This window comes from Leuresthes tenuis, unplaced genomic scaffold (assembly GCF_036924035.1).
Source record: "Leuresthes tenuis unplaced genomic scaffold, fLeuTen1.0.hap1 SCAF_12, whole genome shotgun sequence".
Classification (NCBI taxonomy): domain Eukaryota; kingdom Metazoa; phylum Chordata; class Actinopteri; order Atheriniformes; family Atherinopsidae; genus Leuresthes; species Leuresthes tenuis.
Window position 1 is genome coordinate 12044950 of NW_027325366.1, and position 12724 is coordinate 12057673.

Below are 12724 nucleotides of genomic sequence, written 5' to 3' on the forward strand. Positions count from 1 at the left end.
TAACTTTTGGTAGTATCATCATTTTAATGGTTGTAACTCTCCCCATAAGTGATATAGGTAAGGACTTCCAACGAGAGAGATCGTCCTCTACTCTCTTTAATAATTGCACATAATTTAGCTTTGTTAGCTCTGAGAGCCTGGAGGAAATGTTCATGCCTAAATATCTAATATTTCCTGACTGTAAAGTGATCGCAGGTATATTCTGGACCCTACAGTTGGGCAGAACTGTGGTCTTAGACCATTTGATAGAGTAGTCAGAAAGTGCCGAGAATTTATTTATGAGTGTGATCGTGTGAGTGAGAGACGTCTCTGAGTTCTGAAGGAAAAATAATACATCATCAGCATAAAGACTTATTTTATGCTCAATATTTTGGGGTTGGATGCCTTTAATATTTCTATCTTGTCTGATAGCAGCTGCTAAAGGTTTGATGAAAATAGCAAAAAGTGAGGGAGAAAGTGAGCAACCCTGTCTTGTACCTCTCTGCAGACTGAAGCTTGGAGAAGTTTGATCATTTGTCCTGACACTTGCATTTGGGGAGCTATATAATATCCTTATCCAGTTGATGAAGTGTGACCCAAACCCGAATTTGTTTTATGCTGCGAATAAAAATTTCCAGTTCCCTCCATTAAATGCTTTTCTGCATCTAGAGTGTCGATTGTGGTTTCCAAGTTGTTGATGGTAGAATAGTCTATGAGATTAATGATGCGGTTTGTGAACGAACTGTTGTGCCTACTGCTCTTCAGCCTGTCAAATGAAACGTAGAATTTAAAACGTGACAAATGAACGAAGACCCAAGGAGTTGAGTCGTAAACTAATCAATACTGTTTCCTGTGCGAGGACCCGTCAGTCGAGGAGTTGAGTCATGAACGAATCAATACTGTTTCCTGTCCTGCTGACTGAGCTTATGAAGCTGCCGCCTGCCATGTGGTGAGGAAGGGTACTGCATGAAAATGAACGAATCACTCACTGAGACAACTCGTTACTCCCGAGTCATATAAAAAATTTGTTCATATCGAACGAATAGCTCACGAACGACACATCACTATCTATTTGACGAGTTATGCATGAATTCGGATTTTGCAATAAAATTAATTCCTTCTCTCAAACCAAGTTCAAACTGCTTTGTCCTTCATATTTATCTATTTCTAATCTAGTTTCAACAATAAACAACCCCACATCATATTTGCTCTTCGCCCAAAGATCATTGGGCACTTCAGCCAACATGGGTATCGAAGACAAATCTTTTTCAGATTAAAAACATGCTTCAAAATGTGATTCTGTGGTAGGAATTAATTCCACAGTTCTTTGACAATGCATTGTACTCAAAAATGTTTTTTTGTATGCTGACAATCGTTCAGAAAAGATCAAATTTGGATCAGCAGGTGAAACGGTCCAATCTGTTTCTTTCTGACATGTAGCAACAAACTCTCCCACACCTTGTCAATGCCAGTGTGTAGGTTTGGCCAAGGAAATGTGAGGGCGAGTACCACAAACATTAAAAAAATCGAATTGCTCTGGAGTGAGCGACACAGCCAATAAAGTAGGCGCACATATTTTTTCACTTCTTCTCATAGTCATTGTCAGGCCCCAAAGAAATGTGTGATGTTCAGTGCAAATCAGCAGGTTGCATGAAATCAGAAAGGGGTGAAACTAACGCTTTTGCTTCTTCCACTAGTTGTTGTGAAAAAGGAGAGCTGGGAAGTTTCCACTCATAAGCATATGTAAGTGCAGATGAATCAAACTGCACTGCTGTGAAAACTTTGTCAGGCTGTAACATAACGTTAACACCCTCTGGTGTAGAAGTTAAAATAATGCCTAATTTACACATGAGATCACAGCCCATCAGGTTAATGGGACACAACTCTGATAACAAAAATGAGTGTTTGAAGGAGAGCCCATCGGGAGTGACAACACGCAATGGGCGATGTCATTTTCTCCTTCACAACCTGGCCTGATGCAGACATAGAGTAAACGTGGTTTCCACTTAACTTTGGAGGACAATCAAACTCCCCTGACGTCACTACTGATGAACATAAGTTCCTATATTCTGAGAGAAATATCTTTGCTCTAGGACGGAACTAGCATGCAAAACTTTACTACGTGAATCACAGTCGGCAAGCGTTTCTTCACTACACAGAGCAGGAAAAATGTGTGAGTGTGTTTGTGCTATCACCCATTAGTGGAGGCTCCGCTGCCGCGTGACGTCCAGAACCTGCCTCCCACCCTCAGTCAGCCTTTTGCCCAATTTCATCACTTTTCAGCTGTGGACACAGCCACAGTAAAAACAAATATTCGGATCATATCTCTGGCGTGGCCCATTTCGACCTCCTCTCCCACACGTCCACGTCTTCGACTTCGGCCTCGTCCTCTGTTTACACCAACTGCGTAATACATGGTCATGGCTGCCAAATGCAGCTCCTTTTCACACTTGTCCTATATCTTACACGTCTCAACTTGGTTCTGAGCATGGCGAGCATATCGGCGAACGTCAGCCAAACGAGGACCCTCACACCATCCCACGTAAATGTTCTTTACTTCAGTGGCGACATCTGGCATGAGGCCTTTAATTATTGCATTGCATGCAATACTCTCCCATGGTCCTGATTCATTACCCAAATCCCTTGGTTTCTGATGACCGCTGTGCTTGCTGACTTCCTCAAGGATGCGGTGTACAAAATCATCAGTCCCTTCACCGGGTTTCTGTTTGCAGGTGTAAATGTGGGACATATTTATTTTGGTTGGAAATTGAGTGGTGATGGCTTGACACAGTCTTTGGATGGCTGCTTCATATTGAGCGTTATCATTATGTCCTCGTTCACTGTTGGTAGGTCGCAAATCCAGTTGTAGCATACTGGCCTCTATTTTGCAGAGGTCGGTCGGTTTGAACTTTTTTGCCAATATGCGACGCAATTCAACCCCGGTCGGGCAGAATTGTGCGCAGAAATCTCGCAACTCGTCAGCAAAATGGGGTCCAGAAATCTCTGGATCTGGTAAGCATTGTTATGCTTCCATGATGTCAGTCTCAGTCCAGGGTCGATAAACCAGTAATGGTCCAGTGGGAACTGCAACTTTAACCATAGGCATGGTTTGAATCTGGTTTTGTTTTTTCTCACGTTTAGATCTCTGAAGTCCAGATTGTGGGTAAAGGATTTTTGTCACTTGCGTTAAAAGTTCTTGGGCAGGGAAAAACTCTAAACCTTTTCAGGAATCCGAGAATAAGCGTCGATTGACGAGTTCTACACAATTTCGGATTTTGATATAAAATTGAATTCCTTCACTCAAACCAAGTTAAAACTGCTTTGTCCTTGATATTATCCATGTCTGAATCGGTTTCAACAAAATAGAAAGTATTACTTTGCAGTATACCAAAGAACAACACTAAACCTTTAGGAATCCGAGAATAAACTTATTTCCACGAGTTCTACACAATTTCGGATTTTGATATAAAATGAATTCCTTCACTAGAACCAAGTGAAAACTGCTTTGTCATATTTTTCAGCAAGTATGGTTGGACATTCACACCTACTCACAGCCGAACACCTCCGCTCTCGCATTTCATGGTGTATAGTCGGGCATTCTCACCATTTCTCATCAGGTTTTTGCAAATTATGATCTGACATTCACACTTGCTTTTGATGATGTATGGTTGGGCATTCGCACCTTTTTTTACCCATTTTTCAGGAATTATGGGTGGACATTCACACCTTCTTGCAGCTGAACACCTCCGCTCCCACTTATGATCATGTGCGGTTGGATATTCGAAAATTTTCTTTCATGTTTTCTAGCAATTATTGATGGACATTCAGACCTTCTTGCAGCTGAACACCTCTGCTCCCGCTTTTGATGGTGTATAGTCGGGCTTCCGAGCCTTTTCTTCCCCGGTTTTTACAAATTATGGTTGGACATTCAGACCTTCTTTTAGCCGAAAACCTCCGCTCCCTCTTTTGATCATACATTGTCGGGCATTCGCACTTTTTTTACCCGCTATTTACAAAACATGGTCGGACTTTCACACCTTCTTGTAGCCGAACACATTCGCTCTCGCTATTGATTGTGTACAGTCGGGTATCTTAACCTTTTCTTACCCACTTTTTACCACCTACGGTCGGACATTCACACCTTCTTATGGCGGAACACCTCCGCTCCCTCTTTTGATGGTGTATGTTCGGGCATTCGAACTTTTCTTACCCGCTTTTTACAAACTATGCTCGGACATTCAAACCTTCTTGTAGCCGAACACATCCACTCCTGCTTTTGATGATGTATGGTTGGGCATTCGTACCTTTTCTTACCCATTTTTGAGGAATTATGGGTGGACATTCACACCTTCTTGCAGCTGAACACCTCCTCTCCCACTTATGATCATGTGCGGTTGGATATTCGAAATTTTTTTTTCATGTTTTCTAGCAATTATTGATGGACATTCAGACCTTCTTGCAGCTGAACACCTCCGCTCCCGCTTTTGTTGGTGTATAGTCGGGCTTCCGAGCCTTTTCTTCCCCGGTTTTTACAAATTATGGTTGGACATTTAGACCTTCTTTTAGCCGAAAACCTCCGTTCCCTCTTTTGATCATACATTGTCCGGCATTCACACCTTTTCTTACCCGCTTTTTACAAACCATGGTCGGACTTTCACACCTTTTAGTAGCCAAACAACTCCGCTCCCGCTATTGATTGTGTACAGTCGGGTATTTTAACCTTTTCTTACCCGCTTTTTACCAATTATGGTCGGACATTCACACCTTCTTACAGCGGAACACCTCTGCTCCCTGTTTTGATGATGAATGGTCCGGCATTCTTACCTTTTCTAACACATTTTTCAGCAATTATTGTCGGTCATTCACACCTTTCTCATCAGCTTTTTGCAAATTATGATCTGACATTCACACCTACTTGCAGCCGAAGACCTCGGCTTCCGCTTTTGATGGTGTATATTTTGGCATTCGAACCTTTTCTTACCCGCTTTTTACAAACCATGGTCGGACTTTCACACCTTCTTTTAGCCGAACAACTCCGCTCCCGCTATTGATTGTGTAGAGTCGTGTATTTTAACCTTTTCTTACCCGCTTTTTACCAACTATGGTCGGACATTCACACCTTCAACATGCCCTTCAATGTCCACAATTTTGGCGTCACGAACACGATCCCTCGACTGGTGTCTCTGGACCGGACCGCAGTGCATGGCCAGCCTGGACTGAAGTAGCTTTTCCAGCCTCATACCTCCAAGGCCTTTTCTGAGAGAGAGGACTGGCAGGTCCTTTTCCTGAATACCAGCGCTGGGATCATTTTTTACATATGATAGTCTGAGATGATAGGACTGCTTTTTAGTTTTTATTTGAATAAAAGAGGGTTTCCCGGTTGTGTCATTAGTGAGACAGAGATTTCATGGGTAAGGGAAACTTTTGAAGCAGTCCGAAGAAGTGTGAGTACAGATTAAGGTCCTCATTGGAGACGTCCTTTGAGTGAAGGAATATATTTCCCCATTCCAAGTCTGAGAATGGGAAACAGTAGGTCTCAGACTTTTGACCCTACCGGGGGACCTAAGCATGTTGAAATGAAAAAGAAATATGATCCAGAGGTTTTCCACCTGAAGGTTCTTTTAGTATGTTAGAAATAAGAAAATTAGAAGAAAAGTTTTGCAAATATGAGAAAGAGATGAAGCAAAAAAAAGAAAATTAAGTTTAAATAAGAAGTAAGAAAGGTATAGAATGTTGGAAAAAATAAAGTGTATTAAGAGAAAGAAAGGAAAATGTTAAACAAATGCCATGACGGAATGATGATAATAATTTAGTATGTGGACGAAAAGATAATTCAGCTCTGATTAAGACTGAATCTTCTTTTAAACCACCACCATATTCCACTGATAACACTTTTTCTCCTTCTGCACCTCTTTACCCCACCCTGAGCGCTCTCGCTGTGCCGGATCCAGACCTGGACTCCTGCCCTCCACGACGCCTGCAACAACAACAGCCAGCCCTGCCACAAGCCTCTGGCTCTCGGGAAGAAGGGACTTCTTCCATCCTCCCTCGGGAAGAAATTCCATCATTCTCACAACATCAGTTACATAGGTCTGATGATGAGGAAAAGGAAGATGTTTGGTTCTCCAGCGTACCTGCCTAAGAACTTTTAACGCAAGTGACAAAAATCCTTTACCCACAATCTGGACTTCAGAGATCTAAACGTGAGGAAAAAACAAAACCAGATTCAAACCATGCCTATGGTTAAAGTTGCAGTTCCCACTGGACCATTACTGCTTTATCGACCCTGGACTGAGACTGACATCATGGGAGCATAACAATGCTTACCAGATCCAGAGATTTCTGGACCCCATTTTGCTGACGAGTTGCGAGATTTCTGCGCACAATTCTGCCCGACCGGGGTTGAATTGCGTCGCATATTGGCAAAAAAGTTCAAACCGACCGACCTCTGCAAAATAGAGGCCAGTATGCTACAACTGGATTTGCGACCTACCAACAGTGAACGAGGACATAATGATAACGCTCAATATGAAGCAGCCATCCAAAGACTGTGTCAAGCCATCACCACTCAATTTCCAACCAAAATAAATATGTCCCACATTTACACCTGCAAACAGAAACCCGGTGAAGGGACTGATGATTTTGTACACCGCATCCTTGAGGAAGTCAGCAAGCACAGCGGTCATCAGAAACCAAGGGATTTGGGTAATGAATCAGGACCATGGGAGAGTATTGCATGCAATGCAATAATTAAAGGCCTCATGCCAGATGTCGCCACTGAAGTAAAGAACATTTACGTGGGATGGTGTGAGGGTCCTCGTTTGGCTGACGTTCGCCGATATGCTCGCCATGCTCAGAACCAAGTTGAGACGTGTAAGATATAGGACAAGTGTGAAAAGGAGCTGCATTTGGCAGCCATGACCATGTATTACGCAGTTGGTGTAAACAGAGGACGAGGCCGAAGTCGAAGACGTGGACGTGTGGGAGAGGAGGTCGAAATGGGCCACGCCAGAGCTATGATCCGAATATTTGTTTTTACTGTGGCTGTGTCCACAGCTGAAAAGTGATGAAATTGGGCAAAAGGCTGACTGAGGGTGGGAGGCAGGTTCTGGACGTCACGCGGCAGCGGAGCCTCCACTAATGGGTGATAGCACAAACACACTCACACATTTTTCCTGCTCTGTGTAGTGAAGAAACGCTTGCCGACTGTGATTCACGTAGTAAAGTTTTGCATGCTATTTCCGTCCTAGAGCAAAGATATTTCTCTCAGAATATAGGAACTTATGTTCATCATTAGTGACGTCAGGGGAGTTTGATTGTCCTCCAAAGTTAAGTGGAAACCACGTTTACTCTATGTCTGCATCAGGCCAGGTTGTGAAGGAGAAAATGACATCGCCCATTGCGTGTGTCACTCCAGATGGGCTCTCCTTCAAACACTCATTTTTGTTATCAGAGTTGTGTCCCATTAACCTGATGGGCTGTGATCTCATGTGTAAATTAGGCATTATTTTAACTTCTACACCAGAGGGTGTTAACGTTATGTTACAGCCTGACAAAGTTTTCACAGCAGTGCAGTTTGATTCATCTGCACTTACATATGCTTATGAGTGGAAACTTCCCAGCTCTCCTTTTTCACAACAACTAGTGGAAGAAGCAAAAGCGTTAGTTTCACCCCTTTCTGACTTCATGCAACCTGCTGATTTGCACTGAACATCACACATTTCTTTGGGGCCTGACAATGACTATGAGAAGAAGTGAAAAAATATGTGCGCCTACTTTATTGGCTGTGTCGCTCACTCCAGAGCAATTCGAATTTTTTAATGTTTGTGGTACTCGCCCTCACATTTCCTTGGCCAAACCTACACACTGGCATTGACAAGGTGTGGGAGAGTTTGTTGCTACATGTCAGAAAGAAACAGATTGGACCGTTTCACCTGCTGATCCAAATTTGATCTTTTCTGAACGATTGTCAGCATACAAAAAAACATTTTTGAGTACAATGCATTGTCAAAGAACTGTGGAATTAATTCCTACCACAGAATCACATTTTGAAGGATGTTTTTAATCTGAAAAAGATTTGTCTTCGATACCCATGTTGGCTGAAGTGCCCAATGATCTTTGGGCGAAGAGCAAATATGATGTGGGGTTGTTTATTGTTGAAACTAGATTAGAAGTAGATAAATATGAAGGACAAAGCAGTTTGAACTTGGTTTGAGAGAAGGAATTAATTTTATTGCAAAATCCGAATTCATGCATAACTCGTCAAATAGATAGTGATGTGTCGTTCGTGAGCGATTCGTTCGATATGAACAAATTTTTTATATGACTCGGGAGTAACGAGTTGTCTCAGTGAGTGATTCGTTCATTTTCATGCAGTACCCTTCCTCACCACATGGCAGGCGGCAGCTTCATAAGCTCAGTCAGCAGGACAGGAAACAGTATTGATTCGTTCATGACTCAACTCCTCGACTGACGGGTCCTCGCACAGGAAACAGTATTGATTAGTTTACGACTCAACTCCTTAGGTCTTCGTTCATTTGTCACGTTTTAAATTCTACGTTTCATTTGACAGGCTGAAGAGCAGTAGGCACAACAGTTCGTTCACAAACCGGATCATTAATCTCATAGACTATTCTACCATCAACAACTTGGAAACCACAATCGACTCTCTAGATGCAGAAAAAGCATTTAATGGAGGGAACTGGAAATTTTTATTCGCAGCATAAAACAAATTCGGGTTTGGGTCACACTTCATCAACTGGATAAGGATATTATATAGCTCCCCAAATGCAAGTGTCAGGACAACTGAAAGGTGGATCGGAAGTGTTCGGCTGCAAGAAGGTGTGAATGTCCGACTATATTTGGTGAAAAGCAGGTGAAGCAAGGTCTGAATGCCCAACCTTACATCATAAAAAGCGAGATCAGAGGTTTTTGGCTGCAAGAAGGCCATAGTTTGCCAAAAGCGGGTAAGGTGCGAATGACCAACTAAATATCAACAAAAGTGGGGGCGGAGGTCTTCGGATGCAAGTGGGTGTGAATATCCCACCCTACAAGTATGGTGGAGAGGAAGCTGTGAAGGGCCGACCATAGTTTGCAAAAAGCGGATGAGAAAAGGTGCGAATGTCCAACCATACATGATCAAAACAGGGAGCGGAGGTGTTTGGCTGCGACAAGGTGTGAATGTCCACCCATAATTAATGAAAAGCGGGCAACAAGTAGGTTCGAATGCCCAACCATACATCATCAAAAGCAGGAGTGGATGTGTTCGGCTACAAGAAGGTTTGAATGTCCGAGCATAGTTTGTAAAAAGCGGGTAAGAAAAGGTTCGAATGCCCGAACATACACCATCAAAAGATGGAGCGGAGGTGTTCCGCTGTAAGACGGTGTGAATGTCCGACCATAGTTGGTAAAAAGTGGGTATGAAAAGGTTTGAATGCCCAAATTCGGCTGAAAAAAACTGTGTTCGGCTGCAAAAAATTTCTATCTTGTCTGATAGCAGCTGCTAAAGGTTTGATGAAAATAGCAAAAAGTGAGGGAGAAAGTGAGCAACCCTGTCTTGTACCTCTCTGCAGACTGAAGCTTGGAGAAGTTTGATCATTTGTCCTGACACTTGCATTTGGGGAGTCAGTTATTTTCTTGTGAGGAGATAAGAGGCTTTAATAATAATATCTTGCAAGAGAGAACAACACAGTACAGAATACAGAGTTGCTCTGACCACTGAAGCAAAAACACACAGTTATATTGCCCGCTCATCACGTCATCTGTTTTTGGGTATAATTGATTGTTCTTCTAACTTTCCTCCCCAACCATCAGTTGAGGTTACCCAGACACACTCGTAAATACCAGCCTAACCCTGTCCCCCCTAAAGTGCAGCTATCTCATTATAACAAGCCCACCATTGTAAAGAGGAATTTAAGAAAACAGGGCAGGGTGGTACCTTGCAGCTCGGTCATTTGCAGGTTATACACAGTAACACTCAATACAATGCATATAAGAATTATTTTCCATTACATTCCTCCCTTTTGATTATAATAATACCATTATATTAATCAACCCAAAAGAAACAAGGAAAATAATAACTTTATCTGTAAAACATCAGCCTGCATTTGCACACAACGTGAGTTTAAAATGCAGGCATCATAGTAATAAAGGGTCCAATGATAAACAATCAAAACATGAACAATTAAACATGATTATCTTCATCCCTCTCTAAGTCAGCGTCACTAGAGGAAAGATTTTGAAAGCAAGAAAGTTATTTGAGTCATTTGGTCTTTTTCACACTGTTGTTTAGATGGACTACATAAAAGGATGTCATCCACATACTGCAAAAGAGCAGAGCCTGTGGTTGATTGAAGTTAATCCAGACTAGCTTTGAGGGCAGCATTGTAAATAGTGGGACTTTCACAGTACCCCTGTCATAACCGGGTAAAAGTCCAAGATCTCCCTTCAAACTAAAAAGCAAACCAAAATGGGCTATCAGGCACTGGCGACAAGTCAACCACTGAGAAAAACTGTGCATCTGATGTAATTTGAGACAAAATAGTGTGTGGGTTGGGCACAGTAGGAGCATGTGGCTGAACTGCAGCATTCACCGCTTGGAGGTCCTGTACAAAACGCCATTCATCTGGCTGGCCAGCATCTTTAATCTTTTTAACAGGAAACAATGGAGTAAGCACAGGTGAATTTTCAAAAGGAACAATAACACCTGTTTTCTGAAAAGATTGAAAAACAGGTTTAATCCCTTTAATTGCTTCAGGCTTAAAAGGGTATTGTTTTTTACATGGACAAAAGTCTGATTTAGGGGTGACAATTACTGGTTCACAGCCTTTTATCAACCCCACATCATATTTGCTCTTAGCCCAAAGATCATTGGGCACTTCAGCCAACATGGGTATCGAAGACAAATCTGTTTCAGATAAAAAACATGCTTCAAAATGTGATTCTGTGGTAGGAATTAAGTCCACAGTTCTTTGACAATGCATTGTACTCAAAAATGTTTTTTTGTATGCTGACAATCGTTCAGAAAACATCAAATTTGGATCAGCAGGTGAAACAGTCCACTCCATTTCTTTCTGACATGTAGCAACAAACTCTCCCACACCTTGTCACTGCCAGTGTGTACGTTTGGCCAAGGAAATGTGAGGGCGAGTACCACAAACATTAAAAAAATCGAAGTGCTCTGGAGTGAGCGACACAGCCAATAAAGTAGGCGCACATATTTTTTCACTTCTTCTCATAGTCATTGTCAGGCCCCAAAGAAATGTGTGATGTGCAGTGCAAATCAGTAGGTTGCATGAAATCAGAAAGGGGTGAAACTAACGCTTTTGCTTCTTCCACTAGTTGTTGTGAAAAAGGAGAGCTGGGAAGTTTCCACTCATAAGCATATGTAAGTGCCGATGAATCAAACTGCACTGCTGTGAAAACTTTGTCAGGCTGTAACATAACCTTAACACCCTCTGGTGTAGAAGTTAAAATAATGCCTAATTTACACATGAGATCACAGCCCATCAGGTTAATGGGACACAACTCTGATAACAAAAATGAGTGTTTGAAGGAGAGCTCATCGGGAGGGACAACACGCAATGGGCATTGTCATTTTCTCCTTCACAACCTGGCCTGATGCAGACATACAGTAAACGTGGTTTCCACTTAACTTTGGAGGACAATCAAACTCCCCTGACGTCACTACTGATGAACATAAGTTCCTATATTCTGAGAGAAATATCTTTGCTCTAGGACTGAAATAGCATGCAAAACTTTACTACGTGAATCACAGTCGGCAAGCGTTGCTTCACTACACAGAGCAGGAAAAATGTGTGAGTGTGTTTGTGCTATCACCCATTAGTGGAGGCTCCGCTGCCGCGTGACGTCCAGAACCTGCCTCCCACCCTCAGTCAGCCTTTTGCCCAATTTCATCACTTTTTAGCTGTGGACAGTCCTTCTTCCAGTGTCCAGTCTGGCCACAGTAAAAACAAATATTCGGATCAGAGCTCTGGCGTGGCCCATTTCGACCTCCTCTCCCACACGTCCACGTCTTCGACTTCGGCCTCGTCCTCTGTTTACACCCACTGCGTAATACATGGTCATGGTTGCCAAATGCAGCTCCTTTTCACACTTGTCCCTTTTGGTTGTCTTACGCGTCTCAACTTGGTTCTGAGCATGGCGAGCATATCGGCGAACGTCAGCCAAACGAGGACCCTCACACCATCCCACGTAAATGTTCTTTACTTCAGTGGCGATATCTATATAATATTGTCTGGGTCCCGTTAAAACATGTATTTTTCCCATCTAATTCCTTTTTTGCTTTAAAACAAGTATTCCCCATTTTCTATCCCTTCAGTAGCCAACCAGTTTGTATGGAGTACACTGGAGCAACTTGACTGATCAGTAAAACACTGCTTTTGTTGTCACCGCAAGGCTTCCCCCGTCGGTTGTTTCACTGAGACACTACTGAGTAACTACAACTCAACACAGTTTATACACATAACATTCATATACATACTAACAAACAAACAAACAATAATTTATCGCAATTTTCTCATCTCTGTTTGAATGTACACCCAGGTAAATATTCCTGTAGTCTTCTCATACCGACTATGGACCCATTCATTGTTTAACTTCACTGTTTTGCAAATCCTAATTGAATATTACACATTGACATTGAACTTTACTGGATAAGCAGGTCTTCATTGCATTCAGCAGCCTATATGTGAGCATCTATGTGTAAGCTGTTCTTCTTTGCATT